Source organism: Microcaecilia unicolor, chromosome 1 (assembly GCF_901765095.1).
Source record: "Microcaecilia unicolor chromosome 1, aMicUni1.1, whole genome shotgun sequence".
Taxonomy (NCBI): domain Eukaryota; kingdom Metazoa; phylum Chordata; class Amphibia; order Gymnophiona; family Siphonopidae; genus Microcaecilia; species Microcaecilia unicolor.
In genome coordinates this window covers 769,936,495-769,961,136 of record NC_044031.1, presented here as the reverse complement: position 1 = coordinate 769,961,136, position 24,642 = coordinate 769,936,495, and the positions used below count along the sequence as shown (strand labels likewise).

Sequence of the window (24,642 nt, the reverse complement as noted above, 5' to 3'; positions counted from 1 at the left end):
CCCTTTAATATCAAATTTCACGCGCGTGGAGATAGGGACTGAACATAAGGACCCCAGGTCTCCAGGAAACGTGTTCTTTTCTTCTGGGAGGGTCCCAGCGCCCTGCGCTCATGTAACAATAGCTCATGGAATCTGTTCCTCCAGTGCCAGAAATCTGGTGGGGCCACACTCATCCACCCATGCATGATCACTTTTTTCCCCATCAAACAGGCCTTGCGTATCAACTGTCGTGGGCCTTCCCGTTGGAATCCAAAAAGTTCATATTTATCAAATAAAATCCCCAAAGGCGTGTGATTGATCCGTGATTTAATTAAGCCCTCCAAGTACTGTATGATCATGTTCCAGTACCTTTGTGTTACAGGGCACTCCCAAAGGCAATGATAAAGAGTACCGTCCGTCTGCTGACACTTTGCGCAAAGTGGATCCGACACCCCTCCCATTCTAAACACCTGTTGTCTAGTCATGTAAGCCCTGTGCAGTATACGAAACTGACATTCCCTTAGACAGGCATTCACCGAGATCCCAGGTATACGAGACACCAACTTTCTGTAATCTAAAGCTAAATTGGGTCTCTTCATGTCCCGTGCCCATCGTGCAGTGATTATGGCGGTAGGTTTCTGCGGGCCCAGCTCCCCTAGTAGCTTGTACAGGCTCGATATTGAGAACCGCGTTCCTGGGCTCGCTTTGTAAAACTCTCTTACTTTCCTCCCATGACCATTATTCAGGTGTGCCATATTTAATGATCTGACATAATGAGTTAATTGCTGATATGCAAACTCATAGCTAGCAGTAATGCCCACCCCCAGTGCCCCCAGGCTTAGTAGGCCCCCTTCTGTCCCCAATACATGTTCCAATCTAATGATTCCCATAGATGCCCATCGTCGGAATATCTTATTATCTGACCCAGGTGAAAATGATGGGTTGCCTTGCAGTGGCAAGAAATCGGATGTGTCCGCTTCCAAACCCCAATACCCATTTAAGTCCCTCCAAACTGCCCTCATCGGACCCAACAACAGACTACTCTTAAATTGTTTTGGCACCGAGCTCTGTGGGCCATGAAGAAGATAATGTAAGTGATATGGCGCAAAAAAGGCCTGTTCCAGCTGCCGTGGCGTGAAATCTTGTTTCTCAAGCAACCAGTCTCCCAAATGTCTTAACAGACAAGCTTGATTATATTTTTTTAAATCTGGGAGACCTATACCTCCCTCTTTCCATGAACCTACCAATACTTCCAGTGGTAATTTGGGTTTTTTCCCCCCCCAAATGAATTTTCTTAAATGCTGATAGAATTGCTTAAGATCTTTGTTTCGCAATCTCAGCGGTAGCACCTGTAGGATGTATAACCACCTGGGGAATTCTGCCATACGGAACAACTGGACCCTACCGTGTAGCGAGAGCGGTAGTACTGCCCATTTTTGCAACCTATGTCGCATATTGTCCAATAACCTAGTGAAGTTGAGATTATAAAAAGCTGTCGTTTTCATGGACACTTGTACCCCCAGATATTTAAAGTTGTCTGTAGCCCACTTCAATGGGAATCCCACCCCCCACTCCCCCCTCACTTTGTTTGTGGCTGTTAATGCCAGAGATTTTGAGAAATTGATTTGGAATCCTGCGAAATCCCCATATTCTCTGAACAATTCTAACAGTGCGTCTAGAGATTTCCTGGGGTCAGTAAGATGTACCAAGATGTCGTCCGCGAATGCGGATACCTTAAATCCCATCTTACCCCATGCTACTCCAACTATCTCCGGATGTGACTCGATTTCCCTTATCAAGGGATCCAGCGTCAGAACAAACAACAATGGAGATAGGGGACATCCCTGCCTCACTCCTCTCCTTATCTGGAATGTCTGTGACCTTTCACCATTAATCCACAGAAAAGCCTGAGGGCACGAATATAGGGCACCCACCGCACTTCGGAAAAGACCCCCCACTCCAATTCTCTGCATTACTGCAAATAGGAACCGCCATACCACCCGATCGAAAGCCTTCTCTGCGTCAAAACTAACAAGCAGAGAAGGCTGTCTCTGCTCCTCCACTCTCTCTAATGAGGCAATGAGAGCCCTCACATTACTTACCACTGATCTGCCCCTTACAAACCCCACTTGTGGCGCCGCCACCAAGTCTGGGAGCACTCGTGCCAACCGGTTCGCTAGGATTTTTGCATAAAGTTTAGCATCGCAATTTAACAGAGATATTGGTCTATAGGAACCCATTTCCTCTGGATCTTTACCCGGTTTCAACAGCACGATCATCTTAGCCATATGAAAAGTCTCTGGGGCCGACCCTGAAGCCGCCATAGTATTGAATAGATTCAGCAAAGGCGGAGTCACCTGTTCTTGTAACAGTTTGTAAAAGGCCATGCTGTATCCATCTGGCCCTGGTGCCTTATGGATGTCACTCTGTTGGAATGCAAGAATTAATTCCCCCTCCTCAATAGGGGCATTTAGATATTCTTTCTGTGAATCTGACAGCGTTGGGATATCAACATTATCTAAATACAAAGCACTGTCAGACATTGTGTCCGCATCCCTCCCGTACAAACCCGCATTCCATATCATCAAGCTGATCAATCCATAGACTGGTGGGTTGTGTCCATCTACCAGCAGGTGGAGATAGAGAGCAAACTTTTGCCTCCCTATATGTGGTCATGTGCTGCCGGAAACTCCTCAGTATGTTCTCTATCTCAGCAGGTGGTGGTCACACACAGCAGCAGCAGCTCTGGCTAGGCCTCCAAGCCTAATTTTTAGGTTTTGTTGAGTGCCTGGGGTTGAGGGCTCTTTTGAGCAAGTGCAAACCTGGTGGTGCCAGGTCCCTCCTTTTCTCCCCCCTCCCGCTGGCTCCGTTAAAAAAAAAAAAAAAAAAAAAATTTTAAACGTCTTTAAAGGCGTTTATTTCGACGTTTATTTAAGCGTCTATTGCAGCTACTCACTGGGACACCAGGTCGTTACAACTCGGAGCGGACAGCAGGTAATTTTACCTTTTTATAGCGGGCGGGGGTTCCCCGATTCTTCTCCTCGTGGCACATGGCGTCGGAGGGCGAGGGCGCAAAGGGTCGCTCCCCGGGTCGCTTGAGCGCTTCTAGAGGGGATGCGGGGGTCTTAAAGCCTGATTCGCCCTTGTTGGGGGGCAGTTTCGTGACCGATGAATGTCCCGGTCCTTCCTCCGGCGTGGCGGTTTTTCCCGCCATAAACGCCCATCCCCCGCTCCTCGCCTCCGCCATTTTGGCCGGCCACGCGGCTCGGACGGCTTCTTCTTGGGCCGCCCTTGAGGTTGGAGACATTAATGCCATGAACGCCCTTAATTTGGGCGACGGCACAGAAGCGGCTAAAGTTAAGAGCCGTTCTTCCCGCGCGGCTCCTTCGCGGAGTTTCGCGCCGGACGCCATTTTGGATGCGCAGCAGGCCTCTCCCCCGCTGTTGCGAGCGCCGGTTGAGAGTGCGCCTAGGGCTGTTGCCCAGGCTGCGGAAGTGCACAGTCTGGGGGGTTTCTCCCCCGAGTTTGTTTTGCTGCTGCATCAGGCCTTCCTCATGCACAACGCTGCCCCCGCTCCCTCGTCTGGTAAAGAGGTTGAGGTTCCCAGAGGTAAACGCCCTCGGGTTGATTCCCAGGCCTTGGAGGAATTTGTCTCCTCCGATGTAGATGAGGGCAGCGTGTCTGAGGTCTCCCAACGGTCCTTTGCGGATTCCTTGGAGGAGACGGATCCCCGCTCGGATGGAGCGGATGACCCCTCTGCAGCGCGGCTTTTTCGCCCAGAGGATTTGCCCAACCTGTTGTTACAGGCCATGGACACTTTGAAGATTTCCTCTCCGGAGGACGTCTCTCCCTCAGCCCCTGTTGGCTCTGCCATTATGCTGGGGACGAAGCGCCCGCCTAGAACCTTCCACGTGCATGATGCCATGCACACCTTAATTTCGGCTCAATGGGATGTCCCAGAAGCGAGCCTTAAAGTGGCTAGGGCTATGTCCCGCCTCTATCCTTTGGCTGTGAGTGAACGTGAGGCCTATCTGTGGCCTACCGTGGATTCTTTAATCACTGCGGTGACTAAGAAAACGGCATTGCCGGTGGAAGGTGGCACGGCCCTAAAGGACGCCCAAGACAGGAGATTGGAGGCGGCCTTAAGGTCGTCCTTTGAGGCGGCTGCTTTAAGTTTGCAGGCCTCAGTTTGCGGATCCTATGTGGCCAGGGCGTGCCTGACTATGGTGCAGCGGGCTTCCCCCTCGGATCATTCCTTGAGGGATGATTGGCCAGCCCTGGAATCGGGCTTAGCCTATGTGGCAGACTTGCTGTATGATGTCTTGAGAGCCTCAGCTAAAGGCATGGCTCAGACAGTCTCTGCGCGGCGGTGGCTTTGGCTGAAACATTGGTCTGCTGACCACGCCTCTAAATCCCGCCTGGCTAGGTTGCCTTTTAAAGGCAAGCTGCTCTTTGGGGTCGAGCTGGACAAAATCGTGACCGATCTCGGCACATCTAAGGGCAAGAAGTTACCAGAGGTCAGGGCTCGGGCTAGTGCTCGTCCCGGTACCTCCAGAGGACGGTTTCAGGAAGCCCGTCGGTACCGCCCGGGCAGGTCGGGTTCTTCTGCCCCCTCTTCCTTTAAGAGGCATTTCTCCCCCAAGCAGCGTTCCTTTCGCAGAGACCGCCGTCCCGGAGGTGCTCCCTCCGGTCCTCCCCCAGGGTCTCGTACCCAATGACGGGGTCTTGGTCCACGCCCCAGTGCAGATTGGAGGACGGCTGTCCTCGTTTCTGGGCGAGTGGACCACAATAACTTCAGACGCTTGGGTGCTGGAAGTCATCAGAGACGGCTACAAGCTAGAGTTCTGCCGACCCTTAAGAGACGGGTTTGTACTCTCTCCCTGCAAGTCTCCGGTCAAAGCTGTGGCAGTGCAGCAGACTTTGGACAATCTGATCCGCCTGGGTGCGGTCGTTCCGGTGCCAGAAAGTCAGCTTGGCAAGGGGCGTTACTCCATTTACTTTGTGGTACCAAAGAAAGGAGGTTCTGTCCGGCCTATCCTCGACCTCAAAGGGGTCAATCGGGCCTTGAAAGTGCGGCACTTTCGCATGGAGACTCTCCGCTCTGTTATAGCGGCAGTGAAGGCAGGGGAGTACCTGGCTTCCTTGGACATCAAGGAAGCGTACCTGCATATTCCCATCTGGCCTCCTCATCAACGCTTTCTGCGTTTTGCAGTCCTGGGCCGACACTTCCAGTTCAGAGCCCTCCCGTTCGGGTTGGCTACTGCTCCGCGGACCTTTTCCAAAGTAATGGTGGTCATAGCGGCCTTCCTGCGAAAGGAAGGAGTACAAGTCCATCCTTATCTGGACGACTGGTTGATCCGAGCCCCCTCTTATGCAGAGTGCGGCAAAGCTGTGGACCGGGTAGTTGCTCTTTTGAGCTCCCTGGGATGGATCATCAACTGGGAGAAGAGCCAGCTGCGCCCGACTCAGTCCCTGGAGTATCTGGGAGTTCGATTCGACACCCAAGTGGGCAGAGTGTTCCTGCCAGACAATCGGATTGTCAAACTTCGGGCTCAGGTGGACCAGTTCCTGGTAGCCTCTCCTCTTCGGGCTTGGGACTATGTGCAGCTGTTGGGCTCTATGACGGCCACGATGGAAGTAGTGCCCTGGGCCAGGGCTCATATGAGACCACTACAACACTCTCTGCTGCAGCGCTGGACTCCGATGTCGGAGGATTATGCGGTGCGTCTTCCCTTGGATCCAGCAGTGCGCAAGGCGCTGAGCTGGTGGATGCAGGCAGACAAGTTGTCTGCAGGAATGCCTCTGGTGACCCCAGAGTGGATTGTCGTCACGACGGACGCCTCATTGTCGGGCTGGGGAGCCCACTGCTTGGGAAGGACAGCGCAGGGGCTCTGGTCTCCTGCAGAGGCGAAGCGGTCTATCAACCTCCTGGAACTCAGAGCCATTCGGTTGGCGCTTTTGGAGTTCATCCCGGTACTGGTGCTGAAGCCTGTACGGGTACTGTCGGACAATGCCACGGCTGTGGCCTATGTCAACCGCCAGGGAGGTACCAAGAGCGCCCCTCTAGCCAAGGAGGCTATGAGTCTATGCCAGTGGGCGGAAGCGAACCTGGAACAGCTGTCAGCGGCCCACATTGCCGGAGTCATGAATGTCAAGGCGGACTTTCTCAGTCGCCATACCTTGGAGCCCGGAGAGTGGCAGCTATCTGCTCAGGCGTTCTTGGACATCACGAAGCGCTGGGGCCAGCCGAGCCTAGATCTGATGGCGTCATCGGCCAATTGCCAAGTGCCGCGCTTCTTCAGCAGAGGACGGGACCCTCGATCCCTGGGAGTAGATGCTCTTCTCCAACAATGGCCGACACAAGAGCTTCTCTATGTGTTCCCACCCTGGCCCATGTTGGGCAGGGTCCTAGACCGGGTGGCAAGACATCCCGGCAGGATAATCCTGGTGGGTCCGGATTGGCCCAGACGTCCCTGGTATGCGGACTTGATCAGGCTCTCAATCGACGATCCTCTGCGGCTGCCAGTGGAGCAGGGCCTGTTACATCAGGGTCCCGTGGTGATGGAGGATCCCTCCCCCTTTGGTCTTACGGCCTGGCTATTGAGCGGCAGCGTCTGAGGAAGAAGGGCTTCTCAGACAAGGTCATCGCCACTATGCTGAGAGCGAGGAAACGCTCTACTTCTACTGCTTACGCCAGGGTTTGGCGTATCTTTGCAGCGTGGTGTGAAGCAGGCTCACTTTCTCCCTTCACTGCTCCAATTTCTTCAGTGTTGGCGTTCCTGCAAGAAGGTCTGGACAAAGGCCTGTCGCTCAGTTCCCTTAAGGTCCAGGTAGCGGCTCTGGCTTGCTTCAGGGGCCGCCTGAAGGGTGCTTCCCTGGCTTCCCAGCCAGATGTGGTGCGCTTTCTCAAGGGAGTTAATCACCTGCGCCCTCCTCTGCACTCAGTGGTGCCTGCGTGGAATCTCAACCTGGTGCTAAGAGCATTGCAGAAGCCGCCGTTTGAACCCTTGTCGAGGGCATCTCTGAAAGACCTGACGTTGAAAGCAGTCTTTTTGGTGGCTATCACTTCAGCCAGAAGAGTTTCCGAGCTCCAGGCGCTCTCATGTCGAGAGCCTTTTCTGCAGTTCACTGAGGCAGGAGTGACTATTCGCACAGTGCCTTCCTTTCTGCCCAAGATTGTTTCTCGCTTCCATGTGAATCAGCAGCTCTGTCTCCCTTCCTTTCGTAGGGAGGACTACCCAGAGGAGTACTCTGCTCTTAAATATCTGGATGTGAGACGAGTCATCATCAGATACTTGGAAGTGACCAATGATTTCCGGAAATCGGATCATCTGTTTGTCCTGTTTGCAGGTCCTCGTAGGGGTCTGCAGGCTGCTAAGCCTACAGTGGCAAGATGGGTCAAGGAAGCCATTGCAGCGGCTTATGTGGCCGCAGGGAAGGTGCCGCCTATCCAGCTGAAGGCTCACTCCACAAGAGCTCAGGCGGCCTCGATGGCAGAGGCCGGTTCCGTCTCCTTGGAAGAGATATGCAAGGCGGCAACTTGGGCTTCGGCCCATACATTCTCCAAGCATTACCGCTTGACTGTGGCTGCTCGGGCGGAGGCCCGGTTTGGAGCTTCAGTGTTGCGGTCAGGGATTTCTATGTCCCGCCCTGGGTGAGTACTGCTTCGGTACATCCCACCAGTCTATGGATTGATCAGCTTGATGATATGGAAGGTAAAATTATGTATAATCATACCTGATAATTTTCTTTCCATTAATCATAGCTGATCAATCCATAGCCCCTCCCAGATATCTGTATTGTTTTATTCTGGTTGCATTTCAGGTTCAAGTTTACTCTTCAGTTACTTCAGAAAGACTTCGTGTTCAAGTTTTTTCACTTGGATTCTTCAAGAGTTAAGACGAGTTTGTGTTACAGTGAGCTGCTGCATTCCTCTCCCCTCCGTTTTACGGGGCTGGATTGAGACTTATAATTCTGCCGGCACTCCCTCCCGCTTCGTGCGGCTGTAGGGCAGTTTTGTACCCCTCCCGCTTCGGCGGTGTTCGGGTCAGTCAGCTCCTCCCGCGGTTGCGGTTGCAGGATAAGCCAGATCCCCCCGCATCGGCGGGGTGGTGTCCCTCCCCCGCTCCGCGGGGATGAGCTGGACGGATTCCCCTCCCCCACTTGTGTGGGGATGAGCTGGGTTAATTCCCCTCCCCCGTTTCGGCGGTGGTGAGCTGGGCAGAGTGTCCCTTCGTGGGTGTAATTCTCTAAGTGCTGAGTCCTGCGGATGGAGCTTTGATATCGACATACTGAGGAGTTTCCGGCAGCACATGACCACATATAGGGAGGCAAAAGTTTGCTCTCTATCTCCACCTGCTGGTAGATGGACACAACCCACCAGTCTATGGATTGATCAGCTATGATTAATGGAAAGAAAATTATCAGGTATGATTATACATAATTTTACCTTCCTCATACGTCTTGTAACGCAAATCCCATACCATTCTAGTAGCTTTTCTTTGCACTGCTTCAATTCTTTTTACATCCTTAAGATACGGCCTCCAGAACTGAACACAATACTCCAGGTGGGGCCTCACCAACGACTTATACAGGGGCATCAACACCCCCTTTCTTCTGCTGGTCACACCTCTCTCTATACAGCCTAATAACCTTCTTGCTACGGCCACCGACTTGTCACACTGTTTCGTCGCCTTCAAATCCTCAGATACTATCACCCCAAGATCCCTCTCTCCGCCCGTACCTGTCAGACTCTCCCCGCCTAACACATACGTCTCCCGTGGATTTCTACTCCCTAAGTGCATCACTTTGCATTTCTTCGCATTGAATTTTAATTGCCAAACCTTAGACCATTCTTCTAGCTTCCGTAGGTCCTTTTTCATGTTTTCCACTCCCTCTGGGGTGTCCACTCTGTTACAGATCTTAGTATCATCCGCAAATAGGCAAACTTTACCTTCTATCTCTTTGGCAATGTCACTCACAAATATATTGAACAGAATCGGCCCCAGCACCGATCCTTGAGGCACTCCACTACTCACCTTTCGCTCCGAGCGAATTCCATTCACCACCACCCTCTGGCATCTGTCCGTCAACCAGTTCCTAATCCAGTTCACCACTTCGGGTCCTATCTTCAGCCCATCCAGTTTATTTAAGAGCCTCCTGTGGGGAACCGTGTCAAAAGCTTTGCTGAAATCTAATTACTTGTTTGTATACCTACCAGCGTGGGAAGGTGCGGCCCCCTGTTGATCATTGTTTGCGTTGGCGTCTGGAGCTGGATTTGACATTAGGTGATGATGATTGGAATTTTATGGAACTCGCTCTATTGAAGATTTCCATTTCTGTTCCTTTTAAAGAGAATGCTGTAAAAGTTTTATATAGGTGGTATCTGACTCTGGCTCGCCCCCATCACATGTTCCCGAAGGCATCGCCATTATGCTGGAGGGAGTGTGGACAGAAGGGGACTATGGGCCATCTCTGGTGGTCGTGTATTAAGGCTCAGGCTTACTGGAAAGCTGTTCAGCATAGGCTCCAGAGTTGGGTATCTAGGCCTATTGAGTGGTCTCCTGAATTTTGCCTTTTTCCTAAAAAGCCTCCTGGTCTTACTACATCGCAATCCTTACTGGTTCGCCATGCTATGACATTTGTGAGATGGCGAGGCTTTGGGCTATACATCATAAAACTTTGTCCAAATGGGAAGCTATTTGGGATCCTTTTGTGTCACATTGTTCATGTTGAGAGTCATTGCTTGGAAGATGGGGTGGCGGTGAGGGGGGGGGGGATTGGGGAGATGGGTGGGGGGTGTAATGGGAAAACTCTTGTTACAAATACTAGAAGTACCTTATTAGTGAACTTTCTTGCATTGAGAGTTTAATTAAATGTTTCTTTGTTTCGGAAGTACATGTGTTATTGTATGGTTTACATTTACGTGCAACTTGCCTATGTAAATGGCTATGTGTTATTTGACTGTAATGTTTCTCAAAAAATTTTAATAAAGCCTTCTACAAATTTTTTAAAAAAAAGGAGAAAGCATGGATCCTTGGGCGACACCACATTTTGGGAACCAATAGTTGGAAAGGTGTTTGTTTTGTTTTACAGAGTAGCTTTGAGGTTAGATTTCTAACTAGGTGAAATAGGTTTGTTTGGTTTTTTTTGAATTGTTGAGGATATCCTAGCCCACTAAGCTACTGTATAAACCTTCAGTTTATAGTGACTTCAATTATCCAAATATAGACTGGGTAAATGTACTATCGGGACACGCTAGAAAGGTACAATTCCTTGATGAAATCAAGGACAGCTTTATGGAGCAGCTGGTGCAGGAGCCGACGAGAGAAGGAAAAATTCTAGACTTGGTCCTTAGTGGAGCGCATGATCTGGTGAGGGACGTTATGGTACTGGGGCCGCTTGATAACAGTGACCATAATATGATCAGTTTTGATATCGACCTTGAAGTAACTGTACACAGAAAGTCAAATACGTTAGCGTTTAACTTTAAAAAAGGAGACTATGATAAAATGAGAAGAACGGTAAAAAAAAAAAACTTAGGGGGGCAACTGAGAGAGTAAAAACTGTACAACAGGCGGGGACGCTGTTCAAAAATACCATCCTGAAGGCCCAGGCCATACATATTCCGCGAATTAGAAAAGAATGATGGAAGTCCAAAAGACAGCAGGCCTGGTTGAAAAGTGAGGTGAAGGAAGCTATTAGGGCTAAAAGAAACGCCTTCAGAAAATGGAAGAAGGAACCGTCTGAAAATAACAAGAAACAGCATAAGGAGTGTCAAAGCAAATGCAAGGCGCAGATAAAGAAGGCCAAGAGGGATTACAAAAAAAAGATAGCATTAGAGGCAAAAAAACATAGTAAAAGTTTTTTCGGTATATTAAAAGCAGGAAGCCGGCAAAAGAATCGGTTGGGCCGCTGGATGACCGAGGGGTAAAAGGGGCGATCAAGGAAGACAAAGACGTAGCGGAGAGACTGAATGAATTCTTTGCTTCGGTCTTCACCGAGGAAGATTTGGGTGGGATACCGGTGTCAGAAATGGTATTTGAAGCAGACGAGTCAGAGAAACTTACTGACTTCACGGTAAACCTGGAGGACGTAATGGGGCAGTTCAGCAAACTGAAGAGTAGCAAATCTCCTGGACCGGATGGTATTCATCCTAGAGTACTGATAGAACTGAAAAATGAGCTTGCGGAGCTACTGCTAGTGATATGCAACTTATCCTTAAAATCGAGCGTGGTACCGGAAGATTGGAGGGTGGCCAATGTAACGCCCATTTTTAAAAAAGGCTCCAGGGGAGATCCGGGAAATTATAGACCGGTGAGTCTGACGTCGGTGCCGGGGAAAATGGTAGAGGCTGCTATTAAAAACAAAATTGCAGAGCACATCCGAGGACATGGATTACTGAGACCAAGTCAGCACGGCTTTTGTGTGGGGAAATCTTGCCTGACCAATTTACTTCAATTCTTTGAAGGAGTAAACAAACATGTGGACAAAGGGGAGCTGGTTGATGTTGTGTATCTGGATTTTCAAAAGGCGTTTGACAAGGTACCTCATGAAAGGCTACAGAGGAAATTGGAGGGTCATGGGATAGGAGGAAATGTCCTATTGCGGATTAAAAACTGGTTGAAGAATAGGAAACAGAGAGTGGGGTTAAATGGGCAGTATTCACAATGGAGAAGGGTAGTTAGTGGGGTTCCTCAGGGGTCTGTGCTAGGACCACTGCTTTTTAATATATTTATAAATGATTTAGAGATGGGAGTAACTAGCGAGGTAATTAAATTTGCTGATGACACAAAGTTATTCAAAGTCGTTAACTCGCGACAGGATTGTGAAAAATTACAGAAGGACCTTACGAGACTGGGAGACTGGGTGGCTAAATGGCAGATGACGTTTAATGTGAGCAAGTGCAAGGTGATGCATGTGGGAAAAAAGAACCCGAATTATAGCTACATCATGCAAGGTTTCACGTTAGGAGTTACGGACCAAGAAAGGGATCTGGGTGTCGTCATCGATAATACACTGAAACTTTCTGCTCAGTGTGCTGCTGCGGCTAGGAAAGCAAATAGAATGTTGGGTATTATTAGGAAAGGTATGGAAGACAGGTGTGAGGATGTTATAATGCCGTTGTATCGCTCCATGGTGCGACCGCACCTTGAGTATTGTGTTCAATTCTGGTCGCCGCATCTCAAGAAAGATATAGTAGAATTGGAAAAGGTGCAGCGAAGGGCGACTAAAATGATAGCGGGGATGGGACGACTTCCCTATGAAGAAAGATTAAGAAGGCTAGGGCTATTCAGCTTGGAGAAGAGACGGCTGAGGGGAGACATGATAGAGGTATATAAAATGAGTGGAGTGGAACAGGTGGATGTGAAGCGTCTGTTCACGCTTTCCAAAAATACTAGGACTAGGGGGCATGCGATTAAACTACAGTGTAGTAAATTTAAAACAAATTGGAGAAAATTTTTCTTCACCCAATGTGTAATTAAACTCTGGAATTCATTGCCGGAAAATGTGGTGAAGGCGGTTAGCTTAGCAGAGTTTAAAAAGGGGTTGGACGGTTTCCTAAAGGACAAGTCCATAAACCGCTACTAAACGGACTTGGAAAAATCCAAAATTCCAGGAATAACATGTACAGAATGTTTGTACGTTTGGGAAGCTTGCCAGGTGCCCTTGGCCTGGATTGGCCGCTGTCGTGGACAAGATGCTGGGCTCGATGGACCCTTGGTCTTTTCCCAGTATGGCATTACTTATGTACTTAGTGATGAAAGGCAATTTTCCAGTTCAGTTTATCAGCAGTAGCTTTGCTTTTTCTCCATTGCTTTTCAAGGTGTCGACAGTTCAGTTTCAGCTGAGATACCTCTTCAGAGAACTGAGGAGATTTTCGGACTGCCTTGACCTTTTTGATAGTAATTGGAGCAGTTTTATCCAAAACTTATTTAACTTTAGTGTCCCAGACAGATTTTGCTGATTCTTGCTTAGGGATTCCAGGGGTAAGGGAATCTTTTAGCTTGGCCTAGAAGCTGGATTAATTCATTTTCCCTCCGGAGGATTATCAGTTTAAAAGGTTAATGCTTCTTGAACAGGCACGACAGACAGATATCAATAGTAAAGTCTAGTTGGAAGTGATCAGAAATGCTTGTTACTGTGAGTGTTAGCCTCTGTGGCAAGTTTCTCTTCATATTCTCCTTTAGCCTTCTTTATTAATGCTTTGCTTCCTTGTCATCAAGCAGATGCAGCCATTACAGATGGGTTGTGTCCATCAACCAGCAGAGGGAGATAGAGAGCACACTTTTTTCAGTGCCTCATACCAGCTTGCTCCACTGCCTCTCTTCAGTATTCTCTATCTCCCCTAGCAGAGTGGCCGCAGCTTCTTCGAGCTCCATCTAAAATCTGCCTGGAGGTTGCTCCTGTGCTTTTGCCAGTTGTTAGCAGGGGTGTTGGAGGCTATAGCAGCTTCACTTTAAAGGCACATAGGTTCGCCCTTTCCCTGCCTTACCCATACCTCCGTGGATGTGGACACATTGCTTAGCTTTCCCTGTCCTTCCCCACCAACAGTGGATGCAGGCACATAGGTTCGCCCGTTCCCTGCCTTTCCCACTCACCTGAGCCTCCGGAGTTCTATTTACCTCTGCTTTCCTCACAGCGTTAAAAAAAAAAAAAAAAAGTTGCGTCGCGCTTTGGCGCTTAGACACTGGAACAGAGGTTTTTCCTTGCCTTTTTCTGTGGGACCGGAACTGTGATACTCGGTCCAGTGAGGTAAGAGTGTTTTCTGACTCCTCTGGGGTGGGCCCGCGATTGGGGCGATTTGGCGCGAACCGCCATTTTGAATTTTACCGCCGTTTTCGGCGATGGCTGCGGAGACAGTAAAGCGCTGTTGCAAGTGTGGCAAGTGCAGATCAGCAGCGGGGCTCTGTAAATCGTGCTGTACAGACGTTAGAGCCGGCCCGAGCATGGCGAGCGACGATTCTCCGCGCTCTGAGCTGGCAGTGGACGCCATTTTGAATTTACCACATGGCGCGACCTCCGCTGAGACGGAGAGTCCTGAGCCTGAGGGGAGGCCTCGGAGTGAGGCTGATATGAGAGCTACTAACCTCGGCAGAAATTCGGGTGCCCAGGGTGAGTTTTTCTCCCCTGATTTTGTCTTATTAATGCATAAAGCATACATGCTTAAAAGAGCTCTCCCACAAAGCCCGGCATGGGCCTCTTCTAATGCCCCCCCCCCCCCCTGGTGGATTCTAGCCTGGGTATGCCCTCTGAGGCGTTATTCCCTGATAATTGGCAGAATATGAAGCGCAGAAGGGCTCATTCCCCTTCAGAGAGTGCTGCACCTCCTTCCCCCCCCCCGTGGTCGGGCTGCGAGGATTCGGAGGACTCTGGCAGGCCTTCATGGTCTGAGGAGACAGAGTCTGGTGCAGAAGTGACTCAGGATCTGGACGATCCCTCCGCGGTGAGGATTTTCCACCGTGATGAGCTGCCAGCGCTTATTTCTGATGCCCTGCAGGCTCTCTCTATTGAGGACCCTGCCAGTGGCACAGCCTCCTCTGTGAATCCTAGGATGGCTAGTACCAAAAAGCCTGCTTGAGCCTTTCCTTTGCATGACTCCATCCAAGAGCTTCTTTCGGCTCAATGGGCTGACCCCGAGGGACCTTTGAAAGTTTCCAGGGCTATGGGGCAATTATACCCTCTGAGTGAGGAGCATATGGCTCACTTTGCTATGCCTAAAGTGGATACCCTAGTCACAGCTGTGACAAAGAGAACTACCCTCCCTGTTGAAGGAGGTGTTGCCCTGAAGGATATTCAAGACCGTAAACTGGAATCGGCACTTAAACGGTCATTTGAAATTGCAGGTCTCACTATTTGGGCGTCTGCATGCAGTTATGCTGCTAGAGCCTGCCTGGCTTGGTTGCAACAGGCAGTGGAACAGCCCAGTGATGGAGCGGAGCCCTTTTCAGATGTGGCTCCGCGGATGGAGTCGGCCTTGTCCTTTCTTGCTGACGCCCTTTATGATATTGTCAGAGCTTCGGCTAAACACATGGCAGTAGCAGTGGCGGCTCGCCGTCTTCTTTGGCTACGGCATTGGGCGGCGGACATGGCCTCTAAGCAAAGGTTGGTGAAGTTGCCCTTTCAAGGCCTTCTCCTGTTTGGTGAGTAGTTGGAGAAAATTGTGAAGGGCCTGGGTGAGGCTAAACCCCAGCGCTTGCCCGACGATAGGCCTCGGCCTTCCTCTAAGGATGCGGCGGTCCACTCCTCTTACAGACCTCGCTTCCGTGAAGCTCGAAGGTACCGCCCGGGGCATTCTGCTGGGTTCACTTCTCGTGCCCGTTTTCAGCAAAGGAACTCCTTTCGCTCAGACAAACGTTCCACAGCCACTGGCTCAAGGCCTAGAGTTCAGGGGCGACCCTCTCAATGCTGGTGCGCCGGCCTTCTCCTCGAGTCCTGTCATCGGAGGATGTCTTTCCCTCTTGGCCAAGGAGTGGGCCAACATTTCCTCAGATCAGTGGGTCTTGGACCTGATCAGAGACGGTTACAGAATAGAATTCGACGCCCCTGTAAGAGACGTGTTTGTGGAGTCCCGATGCAGTTCTGCCGCCAAACGAGCGGCGGTAGAGGAGACTTTACAAGGTCTGATTCAGATAGGAGCCGTGTCTCCGGTACCTCCCGCCGAACACGGCTGCGGCCGCTACTCCATCTACTTTGTGGTGCCGTGAAAAGGAGGGTCTTTTCGCCCTATTCTGGACTTAAAAGAATTAAACAAGTCCCTGAGAGTGCGGCATTTTCACATGGAAACCCTGCGCTCTGTCATTGCCGCGGTACAGCCAGGAGAGTTTCTCACGTCTCTGGACCTGAAAGAAGCTTACTTGCACATTCCAATTTGGCCCCCGCACCAGAAGTTTTTCTGAGGTTTGCAGTGATGGGAAAGCATTCCCAGTTCTGGGCCTTGCCTTTTGGCCTCGCCACAGCTCCCAGCACCTTTTAGAAGGTTATGGTGGTAGTAGCTGCCTTTCTAAGGCGAGAGGGTATTCGGGTTCACCCGTACCTGGACGACTAGCTCATTCGAGCAAACTGCTGCAGAGAGTCAGTATGTAGCAGCCAGAGTGGTCTCAGTACTTCAATGTCTGGGCTGGGTCGTCAATTTGGCCAAAAGTCACCTGACCCCCTTGCAGTCTCTAGAATATTTGGGGGGGCCAGGTTCGACACAGCCTCAGGGTATGTGTACCTACCCGACCAAAGGCAGTGCAAGCTTCAGAATCAGGTCCGTCTGCTCCTGAGGATGCCTCGCCCGCGAGCTTGGGACATTGTCCAGCTGCTTGGATTGATGAAGGCCACCATGGAACTGGTGCCCTGGGCGAGAGCGCACCTGAGACCTCTACAGTATGCTCTACTCCAAAGATGGTCTCCAGTATCTCAGGATTACCAATGCAGACTCTCTTGGCTCCCTGCGGCCCGGCCCGACTCAGCATGAAGTGGTGGCTCTCAGACAACATGCGGAGAGGAATGCCGCTGGCGCTCCCTGGTTGGTGCCTAGTGGTGACAGATGCCAGTCTGAAAGGCTGGGGCGCACATTGCAAGGGGAAGCATGCCCAGGGTCTAAGGACACCCGAGGAGTCGGAGTGGTCCATCAACCGCCTAGAGTTGAAAGCGGTGTTTCAGGCGCTTTTGGCCTTTCAAGTGACCCTGGAAGGATTGGCTGTCAGAGTGATGTTGGACAACACGACAGCAGTGGCATACATAAATCGACAAGGCGGCACTCAGTGCTGAGCTATAGCCGCGCAGGCCAAACAAATTTGCCACTGGGCCGAGCTGCATCTACAGTTTCTGTTGGCAGCTCACATTGCAGGTCAGAGCAACGTGCAAGCCGATTATCTAAGCAGGCATCAGATTGATCCAGCGGAGTGGGAACTTGCAGACGAAGTGTTTCTGCAGATATGTGTCAAGTGGGGCAAGCATGTGATCGATCTAATGGCGACAAGCACCAATGCCAAAGTCCCGTGCTTCTTCAGCAGACGGAGAGATCCTCACGCGGCGGGGTTGGATGCCTTGGCTCAACCCTGGCCTCCGGGCCTACTGTATATGTTCCCTCTGTGGCCCTTGATAGGGCGAGTGCTCCTGCGGATCCGGCTGCATCCAGGAGAAGTGGTTCTCGTCGCCCCGGAGTGGCCCAGGAGGCCTTGGTATGCGGACCTCCGACAGATGCTCGTAGAGGATCCCCTTCAGTTACCTCTGGTTCCCAACCTGTTGTCACAGGGTCCGGTGACCATGGAGGACGCCGGCCGATTTGGTCTCATGGCCTGGTGATTGAGAGGACGCAATTGAGAGGCAGAGGCTATTCCAATAAAGTAATTACCACTCTCCTGCAAGCCCGCAAGCGTTCCACTTCCGTGGCTTATGCCAGAATTTGGCGCCACTTTGAAGTCTGGTGTGCTTCCAGAGAGATCACACCCCTGCAGGCTCCTGTCTCGCCGATTCTGGACTTTTTGCAGGATGGTATACAAAAAGGCTTGGCCTATAATTCCCTGCGGGTGCAAGTGACAGCGTTGGCCTCCTTGCGTGGCAAGGTTGAAAGTGTCTATTTAGCTGCTCATCCGGATGTGGCACGGTTTCTTAGAGGGGTGCTTCGGCTCTGTCCTTCCGTGCGTGCACCTTGTCCAGCTTGGAACCTGGGGCTAGTGCTGAAGGCCCTTCAGGGTGCTCCCTTTGGACCGCTTCGGTGTGCTTCAGAGAAAGATTTGACACTGAAGGCCGTCTTGTTAGTGGCCATTACTTCGGCGAGACGGGTGTCAGAGCTCCAGGCGCTGTCCTGTAGAGACCCTTTTCTGCAGTTTTCAGAGTCCGGGGTCACAGTTCGGACCGTGCCTTTCTTCTTGCCTAAGGTGGTTTCAGCGTTTCACCTAAACCAACCTATTTTCTTGCCCTCCTTTGTCGAGGAGGAGTTTCCAGAATCTTTTGGGCAACTGCACCTGTTGGACGTGCGCAGGACTCTGCTGCAGTATCTGTGAGTTACTAACTCTTTCAGGACCTCTGATCATCTGTTTGTTTTGCTATCAGGTCCTCGCAGAGGGTCTCCAGCGTCTAAAGCCACTATTGCCTGCTGGCTTAAAGAATCTGTCTTTTCAGCTTATTTGCTTGCCGGCCGGCCTCCGCCTGATGCCTTTAAGGCGCATTCCACTAGAGGAATTTCCTCTTCTTGGGCTAATCTTGGAGGCAGACTTGGACATAGTTGCAATCACAGAGACATGGCTCAATGGTTCCCATGAATGGGATGCAAACATACCAGGCTATAATCTTTTTAGGAAGGATAGAGAGGGGCGTAAAGGTGGAGGAGTAGCTCTGTATGTGAGAAATAATATCACAGCGTCTGAAATGACAGGGAACTGGGGAAAGGAAGAAGCGATATGGATCACCTTAAAAAGAAAGGATAAAACCTCTGTCCATGTGGGTGTTGTCTACAGACCTCTGACACAATTGGAGGACCTAGATAAAGATCTGATCGCTGATATTCAAAAGTTGGGGAAGAAAAGAGAGGTGCTGTTGTTGGGAGATTTCAATCTGCCGGATGTAGATTGGACGGTTCTGTCTGCGAAATCGGAAAGAAGTAGAGAGATCGTGGATGCTTTTCAAAGTGCTTTGCTCAGACAAATGGTGTCAGAACCCACGAGGGAAGGAGAGACGCTAGATCTGGTACTCACAAATGGGGATAATGTGTCAAATGTCCGAGTGCGTGCCCACCTGGGCAGCAGTGACCATCAAACGGTTTGGTTTGATATGACGGCTGAAGAGGAGGGTGGCCACTCAAAACTCAAAGTCCTGGATTTCAAACATGCTGACTTTAGTAAAATGGGGAAATACCTGAGGAAGGAGCTGATGGGATGGGAGGAAATACAAGAAGTGGAAGGACAGTGGTCCAGACTGAAAGAAGCTATAAATAGGGCCACAAACCTTTATGTAAGGAAAGTAAATAAAAGCAAGAGAAAAAGGAAACCGATATGGTTCTCCAAGCAAGTGGCTGAGAAAATAAAGGCTAAAGAGTTGGCATTCCAGAAATACAAAAAAACTCATGAAAAGGGACAAGAGGAGGAATACCGGATGAAACTGAAAGAAGCCAAGAGAGAGATACGTCTGGCGAAAGCGCAAACGGAAGAACAAATGGCTAGAAATGTAAGGAGGGGTGGCAAAATTTTCTTCAGGTATATTAGTGAAAGGAGAATGACTAAAAAGGGAATTGTGAGACTAAAAGATACTGCGAACCGCTATGTGGATAATGATGAAGAAAAAGCAAATTTGCTAAATAGATACTTCTGTTCTGTTTTCACAGAAGAAAATCCTGGAGAAGGACCGCGATGGACTGCAAAAAGTACAAATGAGATTGAAGTGGATAGAGCACCGTTGACGGAAGAGAGTGTGTATGAACAACTTGAAAAGCTTAAGGTGGACAAAGCCATGGGACCAGATGGGATCCACCCTAGGATATTGAGGGAGCTCAGAGAGGTTCTGGCGGGTCCTCTTAAAGATTTGTTTAATAAATCCTTGGAGACGGGAGAGGTTCCGAGGGATTGGAGATCAGCGGATGTGGTCCCTCTTCACAAAAGTGGTGATAGGGAAGAAGCTGGAAACTACAGGCCGGTAAGCCTCACTTCGGTTATTGGAAAAGTAATGGAAGCGATGCTGAAGGAAAGGATAGTGAATTTCCTGGAAGCCAATAAGTTGCAAGATCCGAGACAACATGGATTTACCAAAGGGAAATCGTGCCAAACAAACCTCATTGAGTTCTTTGATTGGGTGACAGGAGAATTGAATCAGGGACGAGCTATGGACGTAATCTACTTAGATTTCAGCAAAGCTTTTGACATGGTTCCCCACAGGAGGCTCTTAAATAAACTGGATGGGCTGAAGATAGGACCCGAAGTGGTGAACTGGATTAGGAACTGGTTGACGGACAGACGCCAGAGGGTGGTGGTGAATGGAATTCGCTCGGAGGAGCGAAAGGTAAGTAGTGGAGTGCCTCAAGGATCGGTGCTGGGGCCGATTCTGTTCAATATATTTGTGAGTGACATTGCCAAAGGGTTAGAAGGTAAAGTTTGCCTATTTGCGGATGATACTAAGATCTGTAACAGAGTGGACACCCTGGAGGGAGTGGAAAACATGAAAAAGGACCTACGGAAGCTAGAAGAATGGTCTAAGGTTTGGCAATTAAAATTCAATGTGAAGAAATGCAAAGTGATGCACTTAGGAAGTAGAAATCCACGGGAGATGTATGTGTTAGGCGGGGAGAGTCTGATAGGTAAGGGCGGAGAGAGGGATCTTGGGGTGATAGTATCTGAGGATTTGAAGGCGACGAAACAGTGTGACAAGGCGGTGGCCGTAGCTAGAAGGTTATTAGGCTGTATAGAGAGAGGTGTGACCAGCAGAAGAAAGGGGGTGTTGATGCCCCTGTATAAGTCGTTGGTGAGGCCCCACCTGGAGTATTGTGTTCAGTTTTGGAGGCCGTATCTTGTTAAGGATGTAAAAAGAATTGAAGCGGTGCAAAGAAAAGCTACGAGAATGGTATGGGATTTGCGTTACAAGACGTATGAGGAGAGACTTGCTGAACTAAACATGTATACTCTGGAGGAAAGGAGAAACAGGGGTGATATGATACAGACGTTCAAATATTTGAAAGGTATTAATCCGCAAACGAACCTTTTCCGGAGATGGGAAGGTGGTAGAACGAGAGGACATGAAATGAGATTGAAGGGGGTCAGACTCAAGAAAAATGTCAGGAAGTATTTTTTCATGGAGAGAGTAGTGGATGCTTGGAATGCCCTCCCGCGGGAGGTGGTGGAAATGAAAATGGTAACGGAATTCAAATATGCGTGGGATAAGCATAAAGAAATCCTGTGCCGAAGGAATGGATCCTCAGGAGCTTAGTGAAGATCGGGAGGCGGGGCTGGTGGTTGGGAGGCGGGGATAGGGCTGGGCAGACTTATACGGTCTGTGCCAGAGCCGGTGGTGGCAAGCGGGACTGGTGGTTGGGAGGCGGGGATAGTGCTGGACAGACTTGTACGGTCTGTGCCAGAGCCGGTGGTTGGGAGGCAGGGCTGGTGGTGGGGAGGTGAGGATAGTGCTGGGCAGACTTATACGGTCTGTGCCTGTGCCAGAGCCGGTGGTTGGGAGGCGGGGATAGTGCGGGGCAGACTTATACGGTCTGTGCCCTGAAGAGCACAGGTACAAATCAAAGTAGGGTATACACAAAAAGCAGCAAATATGAGTTATCTTGTTGGGCAGACTGGATGGACCGTGCAGGTCTTTTTCTGCCGTCATCTACTATGTTACTATGTATGTTACTATGAAACTGGAGCACTCTCTTTAAGAGATTTGTAGTGCAGCAACATGAGCTTCTAAGCTCTCTTTTGCCCGACATTATAGGCTGGATGTGGCTGCCAGGAGGAACGCACATTTTGGAGCGCAAGTGCTGGCGCGTGGTGTGGCTTGTTCCCACCCTATCTAGGGATTGCTTTGATACATCCCATCTGTAATGGCTGCATCTGCTTGATGACAAGGAACGAAAAATTGGGTTCTTACCGTGATAATTTTCTTTCCTTTAGTCATAGCAGATGCAGCCATGATCCCTCCCTGTCTGATGCTATCTGCTGTAAATCTATTTCAGGTTCTGTTCGTGTTTCCTGGAGATTCCGTCCTTGGGAGAAAGTCGGAAAATAGTCTTCAGGATTCTTGTTCAATTAAAGGAGGATGACTTAATTTGTAGCGGAGAGATTAAATGAATTCCTTGCTTTGGTCTTCACCGAGGAAGATTTGGGTGGGATACCGGTGTCGGAAATGATATTTCAAGCGGACGAGTCGGAGAAACTTACTGAATTCACGGTAAACCTGGAGGACGTAATGGGGCAGTTTGGCAAACTGAAGAGTAGCAAATCACCTGGACCGGATGGTATTCATCCTAGAGTACTGATAGAACTGAAAAATTAACTTGCGGAGCTACTGTTAGTGATATGCAATTTATCCTTAAAATCGAGCGTGGTACTGGAAGATTGGAGGGTGGCCAATGTAATGCCGATTTTTAAAAAAGGTTCCATGGGAGATCAGGGAAATTATAGACCAGTGAGTCTGATGTCGGTGCCAGGGAAAATGGTAGAGGCTATTATTAAAAACAAAATTACAAAGCACATCCAAGGAAATGGATTGCTGAGACCAAGTCAGCACGGCTTTAGTGTGGGAAAATCTTGCCTGACTAATTTACTTCAATTCTTTGAAGGAGTAAACAAACATGTGGACAAAGGGGAGCCGGTTGATATTGTGTATCTGGATTTTCAAAAGGCATTTGATAAGGTACCTCATGAAAGGCTACAGAGGAAATTAGAGGGTCATGGGATAGGAGGAAATGTCCTATTGTGGATTAAAAACTGGTTGAAGGATAGGAAACAGAGAGTGGGGTTAAATGGGCAGTATTCACAATGGAGAAGGGTAGTTAGTGGGGTTCCTCGGAGGTCAGTGCTAGGACCGCTGCTCTTTAATATATTTATAAATGATTTAGAGATGGGAGTAACTAGCGAGGATTGTGAAAAATTACAGAAGGACCTTAAGAGACTGGGAGACTGGGCGGCTAAATGGCAGATGACGTTTAATGTGAGCAAGTGTAAGGTGATGCATGTGGGGAAAAAAGAACCCGAATTATAGCTACGTCATGCAAGGTTCCAAGTTAGGAGTTACGGACCAAGAAAGGGATCTGGGTGTCGTTGATAATACACTGAAACCTTCTGCTCAGTGTGCTGCTGCGGCTAGGAAAGCGAATAGAATGTTGGATATTATTAGGAAAGGTATGGAAAACAGGTGTGAGGATGTTATAATGCCGTTATATCGCTCCATGGTGCGACCGCTCCTTGAGTATTGTGTTCAGTTCTGGTCGCCGCATCTCAAGAAAGATATAGTGGAATTGGAAAAGGTGCAGCGAAGGGAGACTAAAATGATAGCGGGGATGGGACGACTTCCCTATGAAGAAAGACTAAGGAGGCTAGGGCTTTTCAGCTTGGAGAAGAGACGGCTGAGGGGAGACATGATAGAGGTATATAAAATGAGTGGAGTGGAACAGGTGGATGTGAAGCGTCTGTTCACGCTTTCCAAAAATAGTAGGACTAGTGAAATATTGGAAGCAATTCGGGCCTTGTGTGCTCAATGGAGGAATTATCCTATCTCATTTCTAGGTCGGGTGGCACTGGAGTTCCAGTTTAGGACAGAGAGGAAATACCTGCAGTACACTTTAAAAACGTGCTGTTCTGGGCTCTGATTGGCCCAGGAGTTGAAATCCAGCCTGGAAATACTAGCTTTTTCTCCAGTCTCAGCCAGGGAGAAGAGAGAAATCACTGAGACCCTTTGAACAGTTATATTCTGTAACCTGAGAGCAGCTATATTTCCTGAACTCTCCAGTCACTATCCAGGTAGTGATTAAATGTTTAGATAGTTTTAATATTGATCCATATTCAGTTACCTGGTATTGTGTGCTGTTTTTGTTCCGTCTGTTTTTATGGCCGGAGGAGCAGCCTAATGGTTAGTGCAACAGGCTTTAATCCTGGCAATCTTGGTTCAGTTCCCACTGCAGCTCCTTGGGCAAGTCAGTTGACCCTCCATTGCCCCAGGTCCAAAAAAAATAAACTTAAATTGTGAGGTCTCTAGGGACAGAGAAAGTACCTGCATGTAATGTGTACAGCGCTGCGTACATCTAGTAGCACTACAGAAATGATTAATAGTAGTAATGGTTCACTGTTCAATATTTTTATGACAGTAAACCTTTTTTTTTTTTTTTAATTTATTGACTCTGCTCTAAACAGACTAAGAATCCTGATGGTTTGTGTGTTGGGTCTGTGAGTGCTTTCTAGGAACTGTAGGACCCCACTGGTAGTGTGGTCCCAGTAACCTATAAAACACAGGGGATAACTTCGAGAGCGGGGACTCATCCAGAAGCGGTTGGGACCCAATTGGTGGGATGAGGATGCTAATGCCCAGTGCTCAGATCCCCTAAGTGGCCACAGGGATAACAACAGGTGAGTGATAGGCGTTCTTTGACAGTTATCCTGAGCACTTCTGACGCAGGATCTGCTGCTGCAAGCTGTAATGACTGTGAGCTACAGCAGTCGCTCTGAGGCTCTGGCTCCTCCAGGGTTGATGTCAGCTCTGCCACCCATCCCACTTGGAGTCCTGCTATCACATGTGCTCTTGCACCTCATCAGGAATTGAATTGTAGAATGTGCCAAAGCTGCTATAATATATTGGATATGTACAGAAAGCTTAAAGAGGGGGTTAGCTTAATCCTTTGAAATCCTTCTGAGAGCAGGTTGTTTTTGAATCAGTTTTGTGCCCTGTCTCATATAAAGATAAAGGTGAACATTTTCACTGAGGCAGGAAGCATTGAGAACATGAAGCTTGTCCTATAAAACCAGGCATGGGGTCCGACGTTGCTCTCATTAAACTGTGCTGGCTCGCTTTGTGTCTCATGTCAAGTGGTGGACAATATTATTTAATAATTACAATATTCAATAAATCTTGAATAAAATACATGAAACATGCAATATCATCATAGGAAAACAATAATACAAAGAGAAATAGGAAAAAAAACTCTTATCGACCACAATTTAGGAATTGAGCCAAGAAAAAGAAATTAAATTATAAGCTAAT

The 24,642-nt window shown here is 49.2% G+C and overlaps 1 protein-coding gene across 1 annotated transcript in view; it reads left to right on the top strand.

Annotated features, from left to right (window-relative positions):
* The window catches only part of EIF3J (eukaryotic translation initiation factor 3 subunit J), an 89,260-nt gene that overhangs the window by 27,023 nt on the left and 37,595 nt on the right, over positions 1-24,642 (top strand). The window lies entirely within an intron of this gene.